Genomic DNA, 13,436 nt, shown 5'->3' on the forward strand with positions numbered 1-13,436 from the left:
TGCTGGGGTCTCCCAGGTGTATGAAACCCCAGAAGACAGAGGGTACCCAATAGGGTTTAGTGGTGGTCAGTGGCTGCTGTCTCCTGCCTCCACGCATGCCCCCAACTGCACTGCTCCTATCTTTCTGAGCTGCTTGAGAAATAAATTCTTTAAAGAGGCATGTGCTACATATCTGATTGAATCATCATCTTGAAGTAAGGCTAATTCAGAGTAAGGTAGTTCACTGATGTGTTCTGTGTCTTCAGGTTTTCTTTCTGTTCCTCTGTAAATAATGTTGGGGCGTTTGGTTTCTAGGATTGTGGTGCTAATGTTGGGACAGTTAGAAGTGGTTAGCACCTGTGGTGGCTGCTGTAGAGGATGCTCCTGTGTTATGAATAAACCTGGTTCTTCTGCTCAACGATGGAAGCGGACTTCCTTCACACGTTTTGCAATGAGTTGGGGCGCACAGACGCAGTCCTTTAGTATACAGCGGATCCCCATCTGAAGGGGGCGAATCAGCGTCTGCCAATGGTGGTTCCCGTCACCTGCTTCAGGATCTGTCAGTTGAGGCAGTGTTTTGTGTTCTGGTTTGTGTAATTCGGCAATTTCCAAGAGGTGATGTGTAGGTCAAGGCAGGGAGCTCTTATGCTTGTTATAGTTACTTGAGATAACTATAACTCCCGAGTTTCAGTGGTTTTGTTTGTTTAAAACTATATTTTAACTGACATTTTCACATAACTATACCATCGGTTTAAACTTTGTTTTTTTCAGTGTGTGTGTGTTCTTTCTTGTTTTTCTGTGAGTTACATTTCTGTACTGATCTCCCTTTTCTCTTTGAAAGCCTTAGGATTTCTTATAACATTCAGAATGGCCAGTACAGTGACTCCTTCGTTCTTTTTTCTTATACCTCAGGGTACACCAATGGAATATGTGGAGTTTCTTGAAGGGGATGAATGTTCTCCGACGAGCCAACAGCTCTTGCTATAGCATTCTTTAGGTGGGGTTGGTCTGAAGGACCGCAAAAAGTTACCGCCTCTAGAAAATGTGGGAAATCTTCATGGTTCTTTTGGAAAAAAAAAACATTGGTTTGGAGCGTTTTAAGTTATTTTCATGGGCATACAGAAAGGATGAATCTATTAAAGACTACAATTTATCGTTGAGATTTCTAGCAATTTCATGTCAATTCAAAACTATCACCTATGACAGATGTTGGGAGATGAAATGATGATAAAGACAAAGTGCAAGAAAGTTCAACCACAGTTTACGGGTAGGCACTGAGATGCCTGATTGACACTATAAACATTACTAGGGGAATTGAACAATACAATAATTTGTACATGAAATAAGAGGTCAGTGTGCTAGGAAAATGGAGACTAACATGGACATCAGCACTATGGAGAACATCTTCTACAATTATTATAAGAACAGTGAACCCAAGGCAATATAGAAAAAAAAACCAATGACTTGTTTCAGATGTGACAGTTTGTATCATTTGGGGAATTTCAAAATTAGCATTATTGGCAAGTCTTTGATGCTAGTAACATTGGGCGAATGAAGTTGACATCCAGACGTTCAGCCCTTAGGGTACACCTGACACAAAATAGATTTGCTTGGTTATTTTTTTACTTGATCTGGAGTTTGTGAGCAGGAATATTTGTGGGAAAATGTATGTGGTGGTTAAGGGTGATGCTATCCTGGGCTGCCTAAACGAACAGGCATGGATATTTGTTTGGACCCAAACTCCTCTCCACCTGTATACTCCATAGCTGATGCTGTTTATGGGAAAGGGTTTGTTTCAGTGGTGAAGAAATGTAAAAGGGTTTCAGGGAGATTTGGGAAAATTTGTAGAGTTTAGACATAAAATCATTTTGAAGGACAATGCAATCGTGTTAAGCGTAAAGTCCAGAGTGTTCCTTCAGCCTTTAGGGAATACAGAGTTAAATGTTAGATGACTTTTTAGCAAAAAGGATCTTTAAGCTTAGAGTCTTCACCATGGGTTTCCCTGGTAGTGATCTCAATAAAGGGATAAGTGCTCTTGGGAGTTATGTTTATGCATTGATACACTGGTTGAATGAGGCGATCTGGATAGATAGGCACTAATTTCCCAAACTCCATGAGATTGTGTTGACGTGTGAGCAAGTGCATACCATCAAGTGGAGTTACGTGAAGAAATTAAACAGTTTACTGTATTTGTTACACCTGTGGGCATGTTAAATCTCTTACAATGCAGTTTGGCTTGGTGAACGCAGTCTCAGTTTTTCAGTGTAAAATGAAGGGGATGCTCAAAGTGGTGACTGGCTTGGGGGCCTTTTCAAAACCACATATTGGTGTTTGAAAAGGATCATGATAAGAATGTGTATGCTGTTTCGAGTGTGTCAGAGAAAAAAGGACTAAAACCGAGATGATCTAACCAAGTTTAGATGCGACAAAGCAGATTATCTGGGTCATGGAAGGTACTAGAATGATACTTGGCCCAAACAGAACGACGTTCAAGCAATTCTGGAAGCAACAGCTCCTCAGTCTAAGGATCATTGTTATCCTTTCTTTGGTTGAGGGAGCTTTACGCAAAGTTTGTAAGGAGTTGTACCATCATAGTTGAAAGGGAGTTAGTTAGAATTTTTTTTTTTTCGAATTTAGGAATGAGAAGTTGCAAGCTCTTCTTTGAAGTTGTAGTGGGTGAGAAGAGTGTGTTCTTGCGTTGCGGGCTTCCCTTCTACTGCATAGGATTACTCCTAATGCAGTTACTGGTATGTCCCTTTTAGAAATGCTAGGGAAAAGGAAACCTGGCTCTAAATTGGTTTCATGGTGGCCTTACGGAATGGTAAGGAGGAAGTAGTGGACCTTTCCAAGGCCTAGGAATGTGTGTAGAGGCATCAACATCGGGATGAAGGAGTATGTTGATGATAGAGCAGTTTTCCCATGGGCGTAGGAAGTGTGGGGGACGCGGGGGATATGTCCCCCCCAGATTTTGGAGTGTGGGGGACACAGGGGACAAGGGTGGGGGGGATGAGGGAACAGAAGAATTTTCCCTTCTGTTCTGTAATTCGCAGGGCCATTAGCGCCTCGTGAAGCGCTACCTATACTGGCCCTGCACTTGACCTGTGACCTGCCTCCAGGACACTTGCCCTCTGCCCTTTTGTTGTGCTGTAGCACACAAGGGATTCCTTCTCACCTTGCCGCTACAGCTGCCTGCAGTCTGCACTTCTGAGAACAAAGGGAGAAGAGAGGCCCTTTGTTGATTGCTGTCTGGGTCCCTCCTGAGCCCTACCCTTCCCTTGAAAATCGAACCCTGAAGACAGCAGCAAGATCTGAGAAGGTAAAGAGGTTTGGGTAATTAAATAAAGTATTGCCAAGTAACTCCCTTTCTTTTTAAATCCAGTGCTGTGTTGCAGAGTATCTCCCTTTCTAAAAACAGTGTTGTTGAGTTACTGTGAGATATAAGCCGGGCAGGCTTTAGCGCGCTGGTGGCACCCTGTGCAGCAATGTTTGTTAGGGCACCCGTTTCTGTCACCTCTCTCTCACTCTCTTCTCTCCTCTGTCTCCAGCTTGCCTGCCCCAGAGCTAATTATTGTCCCCTAAGTTCACATCCTGCCTCCCCAACATTTCGGTCCCCTGTCTCTCCCTCAGCCTTCCTGGTATTTGTGAAAGCCCGCTCTAAAGGCCAAGGGCTGTTTGTAAATCTCATTTCCTGCCAATGGCCTGTGGATGGAAGCCAGCACTGGGGCAGCTCACAGGCTTTGCAGGACTTCACAGGCTGTGGTGGTACAGAGCCTGGCACTGCTGGATAGACAGCAGAGAGACTAGCACACAGCACGGGTCCCAGGAAGAACCAGATGGCCTGAGAGATGGACAGGGCTAGGTAAGGCAGCAGGGCCGGCTCTAGGGCGATGCAACTGGTGCCGCTGCACCGGGTGCTGACTTAGGATGGGGGTGCTGTGATTGCAAGTATATTCTGACTTTAAAAGCACCTGCTGGGTGTTCCTTGCCATCAGTTTTCAGGCAACAATAAAAATCTCAAGATAATTCCAGTGATTAATGGTCTTCCTGAAGAGAGATTTAAGTTTTGTCTAGTCGGAGTTTTGACTCATCATAACGTACAGGGTTACTATGCCTGCTACAGAGAACGTCTACATGGAGATCACAAAGTCTATATAATGTGAATAGGTCAGTGGGTTACTGCTTTTGTCAGATGCAGGAAAGTACCCTCTTTTTGGCATGGTTACCCCACTTTTGACTGTGTTCACTGGGATCCTGCTAACCAGGACCCCAGTGCTCTCTCCCATTAAATTTGGTTGTTTGGACCACACACACCCCACATTTGGCGTACTGGTGCCCCTTATAAGTCCCTAGTATATGGTACCCAGGGCATTGGGGGATCAGGGGTTCCCCATGGGCTGCAGCATGTATTATGCCACCCATAGGAGCCCATGTAAACCATGTCTGGAGGCCTGCCATTGCAGCCTGCGTGAAAAGGTGCATGCACCCTTTCACTTCAGGTCACTGCACCAGGTCACTCTAAGTCACCTCTATGGCAGGCCCTCCTAGCCAGAGGGCAGGGTGCAAGTACCTGTGTGTGAGGGCACCTCTGGAGGAGCAGAGGTGCCCCCACGAACTCCAGCTACATTTTCCTGGACCTCGTGAGTGCGGGGATGCCATTTTACGAGTGTACTGGACATAGGTCACTCCCTCTGTCCAGCTACATAATGGCAACTCAGAACCTGGGCATGTTTGGTAACAAACATGTCAGAATCATACCCCAATCCTATTGTCAGTATTGTTTGTATGATTCCATGCACTTTGGGGGCTCCTTAGAGGATCCCCAGCATTGCTCCTATCAGCTTTCTAGGGTTTTCCGGGCAGCCCATGCTGCTGCCACCCCTCAGACAGATTTCTGCCCTCCTTCTGCTGCTTGAGCAGCTCATGCCCAGGAAGGCAGAACAAAGGATTTCCTTTGGAAGAGGGAGGGTACACCCTCTCCATTTGGAAATAGGTGTTACAAGGGTTGGGAGGGGTACCCTCGCCAAGCTAATGGTATGCTCTGAAGGGCCCTCCTTGCATAAACCAGTCTGTACCAGTTCAAGGACCTCAGCCCCTACTCTGGTGCGAAACTAGACAATGGAAATGGGTGTAACCCCTCCCCTGTCCATCACCACCCCAGGGGTGGTGCCTGGAGCTCCTCCAGGTGGCCACTTGATTCTGCCATCTTGAATCCAAGGTGGGCAGAGGCCTCTGTGAGCATCTGAGTGGCCAGGTCAGGCAGGTGACGTCACAGCCCCCTCCTAGGTGGTCACCCTGCTAGGTGACCAATCCCCCTTTCTGGGCTATTTAGGGTTTGCCTCTTGGGTGGGTCCTCAGATTCAATGTGCAAGATTCCAGCAGGACTCCTCTGCAACGTTTACTTTGACTTCTGGCCACTGGAACCGCAACTGGACTTCACAGGAACCTACAATCTGTAGCTCCAGCAGCGACTTCACCCTGCAGCATTGTTTCTCCGGCTCCTTCCAGCAACTGCAACATTAGCCCGGCTGTGCTTCCTCTGAGGGCAGCAAGTCTTCAGTCTGCATGAGAAGAAAGAAGGAAAATTCCTTGGAGTGAAGGAGTCACTTACCTGCATCTGCAGGCACCAACTGCAACAACGACCGGCTGCGTGGATCTCCTCTGCTCCTGAGCTGCGTGGATCCTGCATCAGGGGGTGATAGTCTGGAGTGGTCTCCTTGGTCCTCTCTACCAGCTGTCCAACTTTGGAGTAGGTAGGTCCTTGCCTTCCCATGCAGGACAGTACCCCCATGCACCGCGTCTCTTGCAGCTACCAAGGCCTGTTGTTATCTCCTCCAAGGGATCTTCAGGCTCCATGTAGCCCCAGTCCCCAGCACTCTTCTCTGTGAAGCACAGCCCTCAACGTGCTTCGCCTGCGACATGGGACCTCTCTTCAGGTGTGCTGCGTGGGCCTCTCTGCAGCTCCTGGGCTCCTTGCCTGTAGGTCTTCTGTGGGGGCTGCCTCTCCTTCTCCAGACTCTCTGCCTTGCTGAGGGTCACTTGGGACTCCCCTCCATGGGTTAAGTCCCCCTGGACCTTGCTGGTCCCCGGCAGCTCCACTTTTGTCCTACTGCGACATTTGCCTTTGACAAGGCTTGCTGGTTGGTTTTCCACACCACAGACTGACTGCAATTCTTCATCCCGCATGGGACGTCGACTGCATCACCTAGGAACGCTTCATCTGCTCCAGTGCTGCACTGCTGACCGTCTTCATCTCCCGGCCGAGCAACTCCTGCATCCACAGATGGGTGGGTAGTGGCTCCTGCCACGACCGGACACTCCTACATAAACTGGACTTGGTCCCCTTCTTTTCCAAGTCTTCCTCTTCCAGGATCCACCTCTAGCTTCTTGCAGTCTTGCCTGCGTTTTGCAATATCCTTCTCTGAAGTCCTTTTGGTGGGTTGGGGAAAAACCAGTAACTTACCTCTTTTCTCCTGGTCACTGGAGGGCACTCTGGTACTTACCTTTGGGGTTTCCTAGTCCCTGCAGCTCCCCTCTACAGATTCCACTTCCTTGCGTGGGGACCCAGCTTTCGCATTCCACTTTTTTAGTATATGGTCTGGTCCCCCCTAGGCCTTCAGTATTGCCTATTGCTTTTCACTATTTTCTATTGCTTTTTATGCCAACTTCTGATTGCTGCTGTACATATGATAGTGTGCTACTTACATCCTATTGGGAGTATTGCCTATCTAGTGTTTTCGTGTTTGTGTTACTGTAATAAGGAACCTTTATTTTCATAACACGTGTTTCTTTCATGTTTGTAAGTGCTGTGTGACTACAGTGGTATTGCATGAGCTTTGCATGTCTCCTAGGTAAGTCTTAGCTGCTCATCCGCAGCTACCTCTAGAGAGCCCTGGCTTCTAGACACTGCCTACACCTCACTAATAAGGGGATACCTGGACCTGGTATAAGGTGATAATACCATAGGTACTCACCACATACCAGGCCAGCTTCCTACATCAGAGAGCTCCTTTTTTGTCCCCTGCAATTTATAAATTAAAACTGAATATAGAACAGTGAGCAATGAACTTATCAAAGAGCTGCCTGCAAACATCAAGGTATAGATTAGAGCGTTATGATTTCCCCCCACTTTTTCATTAACTTAATGTTGCAAAACAAGTTAATTTGAGCGCAAATCAATTCTTATTATTAAAGAAAGCCCCCAACCATGGTGTTATGTTTTAAATTCCTAGTTTGCGCTTCTCCAGATAAACCACTCTTAAACTATACCTGCTACCAGTATGGATGACCTATGACACCTACACCTTGTCGTCCTCTGTCTTATGTAACATTTCATATACACTGATTTACACATATATGATGATTGTCTCTGCGTAATATCTGTGTGATGTAAAGTGCTTTGACACCCTAGACTGGTGTGAGGGCTGAATGATGGAACAACACATGCGTATATCATGCATGCCTTAACATCGCGGTCTCAACAACGACCGTGTCTTTACTACTCATGCCTTTACAACGAATTTTGCTGTAAAAGAATGTTTGGTAAAGAAACATGTGTGGTAAATTCTCACCGCCCTGCCCCCTTACACCTGATACCATACTCCACCCTGCCCAATCAGTTAAAACTGCCCCTGCCCTGAGCCCTAACCCCCCCGCCCTGAGCCCTAAAAGTAACCCTGCCCTGTCCTAAAAACTACCCGCCCCCACTCTGAACCCTAAAACCTACCCTGAACTGCGCTAAAAACTACCTTGATGCCCCTGCCCCAAGGAACCCTAAAACCTACCCCACCCTGTCCTAAAAACTACCCCGACCCTACCCTGTCCTAAAAATGAACCCGACCTCCCACCCTAAACCCGGCCACAGCCCTACTTACCTCTCTCTCCTTTGCTTCTTCCTGTTCCACCCGGACAGCTAGACCGCTCTCTATGCTGTAACCACACATATGTGTGGTAAAGACATGTGTGGTAAAGGCATCCATGCTAGCCCCATATTTGTGGTAATGGCAGCATGGTCAATGCATTGCATTGCATTGATTGCGTTGTAAGGGATATTTCCCAGTATGAGTGGTGGTATAAAGCTAATGAAATGCATCTGAGAGAGAGTGGTGATGGATAGTAGTGAGGGAATCCATGGCAGAGGTGGTCACTGGGGGGTGCTAACAAACAATGTTGCACAGGGCGCCACCAGCACTAAGGCCGGCCCCATCAGACAGCACAGCAGTTCACAGGAACGCGGCAGCACAGAGACTGCCACTTGACAGTCAGACAAGGACCTAGCAGCAATCATAGGCCTTACTGGCCTTCACAGGCAGGCGGGGGGGGGCAGAAACTGACACAGCCTGACTAGAAAGAAAGCTCCCAACAGGCAGTACAGTGCATGGCAGGCAGCACAGGAATCGGCAGGAAGCACTGCGCCATGCAGGCAGTACAGGCCTCTTAGGACTTTACACAGGCGAACTGCAGCACAGAGCTTGTCGCTGCCTAATAGGCAGCCAAGGGCCCAGCAGACAGGGAATTGCCGGTCTCACAGGACTTGACTGGAAGCGACCGCCTCCCCCCCCATCGCCACCCCCACGGCAACCCTTCTGGGTACAAGCTTTGTGCAGGAGGCCCACCTCAAGGTTGTCCCTGTCCCCCCCAGAAATTTTGTGTCTCCTACGCCCGAGTTTTCCCCATGCATCTCAAGTTTGTTGTGGGGGAATGGGTAAGAAATAAGAGTCTGGCTGACGTTGATATGGGACCACCTAGGTGGTCTGACCCTCTCAGGGTAATTGATATTGTTCACAGAGAAGTGAGTGGGAGGATTTGGAATTTGGGTAGGGCCTTAGTGTGAACCACTCTGAAAGAGAGTGGTGTGTCTGTAAGTAAGTCATGGTGGATGAGCAGGACAAGGTGGTGGTTGATTCTGGACATTTTACAGGGGTTCCTGTTGGAACTGGGAAACAGGGATGTGATGTGGTGATGTCTTAAGGAACTGTTGCACTGATCGATGGCAGTAGTTTTAAACAGACAACCAGTAAGAATCAAGCTGCATGTGAATTGATAGTTTGTAGAGGAAGCCGCTGTGTCAATTGCATACCTTCCAAGTTCATGGATTTTGTGAGATTCTAAGATATTTATGCATCTCCTTCAAATTTCATGGATTTTGTGTGATTTCCATTTCTGGTACTGATTATTTTTTTTTTCTGTTGGAGGGTATACAATTTTATATGTTTATTGTCATTAAGTGTTTGAGGATTTTTATGTATGTTATGGTTATGGAATGTCAAGGGAAAGAGTGTTCTTGTGTTAAACGGGAAAGGTGTGGAAGGTTCTGCATCTTCACGTTTTCCTTCTGTTTTCATGTTTAGAATGTTGTGAAGTTAGAATTGTGGTGCTGGCACTGTTGGTGGCTGCCTCAGAGGCTATTCCTGTATAGCAAATACACCTTGTTCTTCTAGTCACCTTTGGAAGTTGTCTGCAACAGAGACTAGGCTAAACCAGCTCCAGCAAGATCGTCTGTGACCTAGGGCAACAGCTACATAAAGGAAACAGCAAAAAGGCAAGGCCAGGCTGAACATCCCTTACCCTAGAGAGGGGTTGTCTGCTCCACCACAGCATACAGCACTTTCTGTTGTTGGAGAGACGTTTTCTGGAAAGCAGTACCCAAACGTAGAAAGACAACTTCATCTAAAACTAGTTTCCATGAAGAGGTTAGGGGCTAAGTTTGAATTTGATTGACTACTGCATTGGGCCAGCTGCTCCAGGGCTGGACTTAAAGTGATCCTGCAGCGTATCCAGTGTTTATCTTTTACTCAAGGAACTATACAAACCAGTGTAGAGGAAGGCCTTTTGGGGTAAGGACTAAACCCCAGGACTAAGGACAAACGTTGCTGCGGCTGCTGAAAAGTCCAGACGGAGGACTTCCCTATAAAGGCCCAGCCCTGGTAATCAGGAACTTGAGTTTATTAGGAGATCATTATTATATAGGAGTGAATGGTAAAGATACAAGAAAGCGTTGCTATTCATGGGACACTTTAGTCTTCATATTTGTACATAATCCAAGACAAAAGTACAATCTTAATGTCAATGTTGAAAGCATGTCCAGCATCAAGGTGACCATGTGTGTGTTCTCTTGGGGCAAAAAGTCCATGGGGTAATCACATACAAGGTTCCTCTTACCTACATAACATAATATATTTTTATTTCAATAAATATTTGTTCTATATATTTTTACCAAAAGCTTAATACAGGCAGAGTCTTATTAAGGAAGGGTTAAGTAAGTTTACTGCGTGAAATTCATGACGATGATACATGCGAGATAAGAAATAAATAGCTACAAACTGGCAACGAATGAGACCAGAACAGAACATTAACCGATTAACTTTCTAGTGCAAGAGACCCAACTTATGTATGTCCGGTATTGCTGTTGACCAGGTGTGCACAAAATGCAAAAATTGACATGACAAATGTGGACAGCAGGCCATGTAAATATTGCTGCTTCGATGTACAAATGGGTGTTTACAAATAAGTACATCCTATATCTCAATTGCGCTCAAGTAAACTGCTTGAGCCGAGAGAGTTGCAGCATAAGATCTTGCAGACAAAGAATGAAGAGAGGGAAAGATGCATCAGTCAGGGCACGAGAAGCAGGTTGCAGACAGCAATGATTAATATATATAAAAAAAAGAGAGAGAACTGACAGGGCTGCTCAACCAAACAAAGAATGGTGGGTGAGGGCATGGAGAGGGGCCTGGACGGTGGCAGGCAATGGATGCGCACAAGTGCACCACACTGGTCACAGAAACCTTGGTGTCATTAGGAATACGTAGCAATGTCCTGTTCTGCCAGTAGGTGGCAAGATAACAGGCAGGAATAGAAGAGAAGCTGGATGTATGAGCAAAGCCAGTTGTATAAAATCATGGAAAAGTTGCAGTTTGGCCCTAAATCCATACATTTCATTAGAACGTCATACACTAGTTATGTGACTAGTTAATAAAAGGCAGCTTCAATCTTGAAAAGAGGGGGGATAAAGAAGGCAGGATTCCCAGTGCCTTAACGAATGTGCCCAGTACTTAATTTGTAAATAAAAAGGTGCCGGTGCCCAAAGCCCTCCTCTTAAACACGCGGCTGCTGTATTTAAATGTGCGAACACGGAACACTGAGGCGGCGTAATCCTCAAACTATCTCGCGCCTCTTCTATCCATTTACAGCCACTCGCTGCCCCTTTAGCTCACTCTGGCAGCTTTCTGCTTTCGCCCATTGTGACGCTTTTTCGTTTTTCCCTTCCTCCGTCTTTCCCATATGTGTCTTTTGCTCGCAGCAAATGCTTGAGGCAGAAGAATAAGCGCCGACCCTCAAAAATAAGTGCCGGTGCTCAGCACCGGAAACAACAAGCACTAATTAAGCACTGATTATGCGCCTCTGGTTGTCGTCTTGGAAAGTCGCTAAGAGCTAGTAAACGCGAACTCTGACAGGCAGATTACATCTGTGTTCTGGTATCCACAGAAGCCCAGAAACTGGTGCGATCTGTGCAGAAATTAATAATTAAATTAAAAGGTGTAGACTGTTGTATCGTAATTATCTTAAATGTTTTCCCCCTTCTCCCTTTCTCCAGTGATAAATCCCGCCTTCTCCCTTTCCCCGGTGGTTACTTCCTTCGCCTGATGATGTAACTATCACCTTGTGCCACTCAGCTGACTGGACGTTGTGGTGGTATAAATAGAGGACTGGAAGATTTCTCCTGGAGTATTTCTTCTTTACGACAGACTAGTAATGAGTTAAATAAAATAAGTCAATCCCCTTCCTTTTGGTGGGAATGAAGAACAGCAGTAGGCCCGTGGTATTGTATTGTATTGTAATCGTATTTATATAGCGCTTACTACCCCTGACGAGGCGTCAAAGTGCTTTTCGATGAGTAGCACGCTACTCCGGAACACAAAAAGAATTAGTGATGGATTAGTATTGTTTAATAATGAGTACAGTTTTAGTATTATTATGAGTTAATTTGAGCCGCGGATATGAGAGTTTGTTACAACACGATGGCCACAAAAAGGACCCAGCATTGACTGCACTAAAACAGCACCAAATTCCTAATGCAACTTCTGGGCAGGATTATGCACAAAGTTAATGCTACCATGCTCATGCCATTTTTCCGGTTATTGAACTTACTTATTGAACTTACTTTGGGATGCAGTTCTTCAAAGACATTGATAAAGCTTTCAACTGGTTACCATGGGTGATATTCAAGCATTTGAATACGTAGGAATACAGCTCATTCACAAAGAACAAGGCACTAAAGATTGATTAGGTGCCCACAATTAACTATTCAGCCGTTGAACAAGACCGACCCTCAAACTTCTTATCCTTTGGCAGTGTAGGTAGCGATGACTTGTCCATTAGGATGTTTGGGCATTGTACTGCCTTTTTTTTAGGTTTTGCTTGCGAGAGTGCATGCGCTCTTGCTTGCAAGGAGTTTTGTTCACAATAAAGTGCGTGGAGCCCGCCCATTACTTACCAGTTGGTGACTTGTCACTCTTCTTTTCGGCCACCTACTGGGCCTGCACGTGCTGGGTATCACTTACTTTTATTTCTGTGGATCCTGGACCAAGCACAGATTGATTCAACCTAATTAATGTCTGTGGGCTGATTGCATTGTGTTTAAGGTATGTGTTTCAGGGCACTTGTCTGTTTCCAGTTCTCATGCTGCTTTCTCCTTCCATTCTGTTTTCAAATGCATCCTTGGACATTGTTTATCTACATCTGCTTTTTTTGTCTTAATCGTACAACTAAAATAAAATTACAATTTTACTGGGTTGGAGTACGCAGTATAATGTATAAGTTCCACACTAACAACACATTAATGATGCTTGCTACTGCATGCCTAGTTTTTGTTGCCTTTTAGCCCCTTTGTGCCTCAAAATGTTGCATTGATTTTAAGTTCAGTTCCTTGTTTGTTACTTACACCCACAACTGTACTAGTCTATGAAACTCTATGGTACTCCACTCTACGTATGACACTCAGTGCCACTCTACTGTATGCCATACCATGCCACTCCGCAGTGCCAATCTACTGTACTCCAATCAACTTCACTCCATTCTACTCTTTCCCATCCTACTCTACTCCACATCAACCTTCTCTTTGCCACTCCACACTACTCTGTGTCTCTCTGCTCCACACCAGTCTGTGCCAGGTCACTAACGTTTAGCCATGCTTCTGTCCAACATGGCAAAAGGACATTGACAAAGACCAACAGATCTTGCGTAGGCGAGAACTATTGGTTTTGCCAATGTTTATCTTTCCAACAGTGCAAATTGTCCATGTGCGATAAGCCCAGATACCAAATTTGGCCATGTAAACACACAACATTTGTTATTTAGAGCAGAGACTGACAGAGCTGTTTGATAGAAGGTAGATCCACAAACTGTAAACGCTCTCACTGGAGAGGTGTCAATCAGTGCTCTAGACCAGTGACAGGCTC

The 13,436-nt window shown here is 45.9% G+C and overlaps 1 long non-coding RNA gene across 1 annotated transcript in view; it reads left to right on the top strand.

Annotated features, from left to right (window-relative positions):
- LOC138249078 (uncharacterized) overlaps positions 1–13,436 on the top strand; it is a 60,159-nt gene that overhangs the window by 30,364 nt on the left and 16,359 nt on the right. The window lies entirely within an intron of this gene.

Source organism: Pleurodeles waltl, chromosome 8 (genome assembly GCF_031143425.1).
Source record: "Pleurodeles waltl isolate 20211129_DDA chromosome 8, aPleWal1.hap1.20221129, whole genome shotgun sequence".
In the NCBI taxonomy this organism is placed as follows: domain Eukaryota; kingdom Metazoa; phylum Chordata; class Amphibia; order Caudata; family Salamandridae; genus Pleurodeles; species Pleurodeles waltl.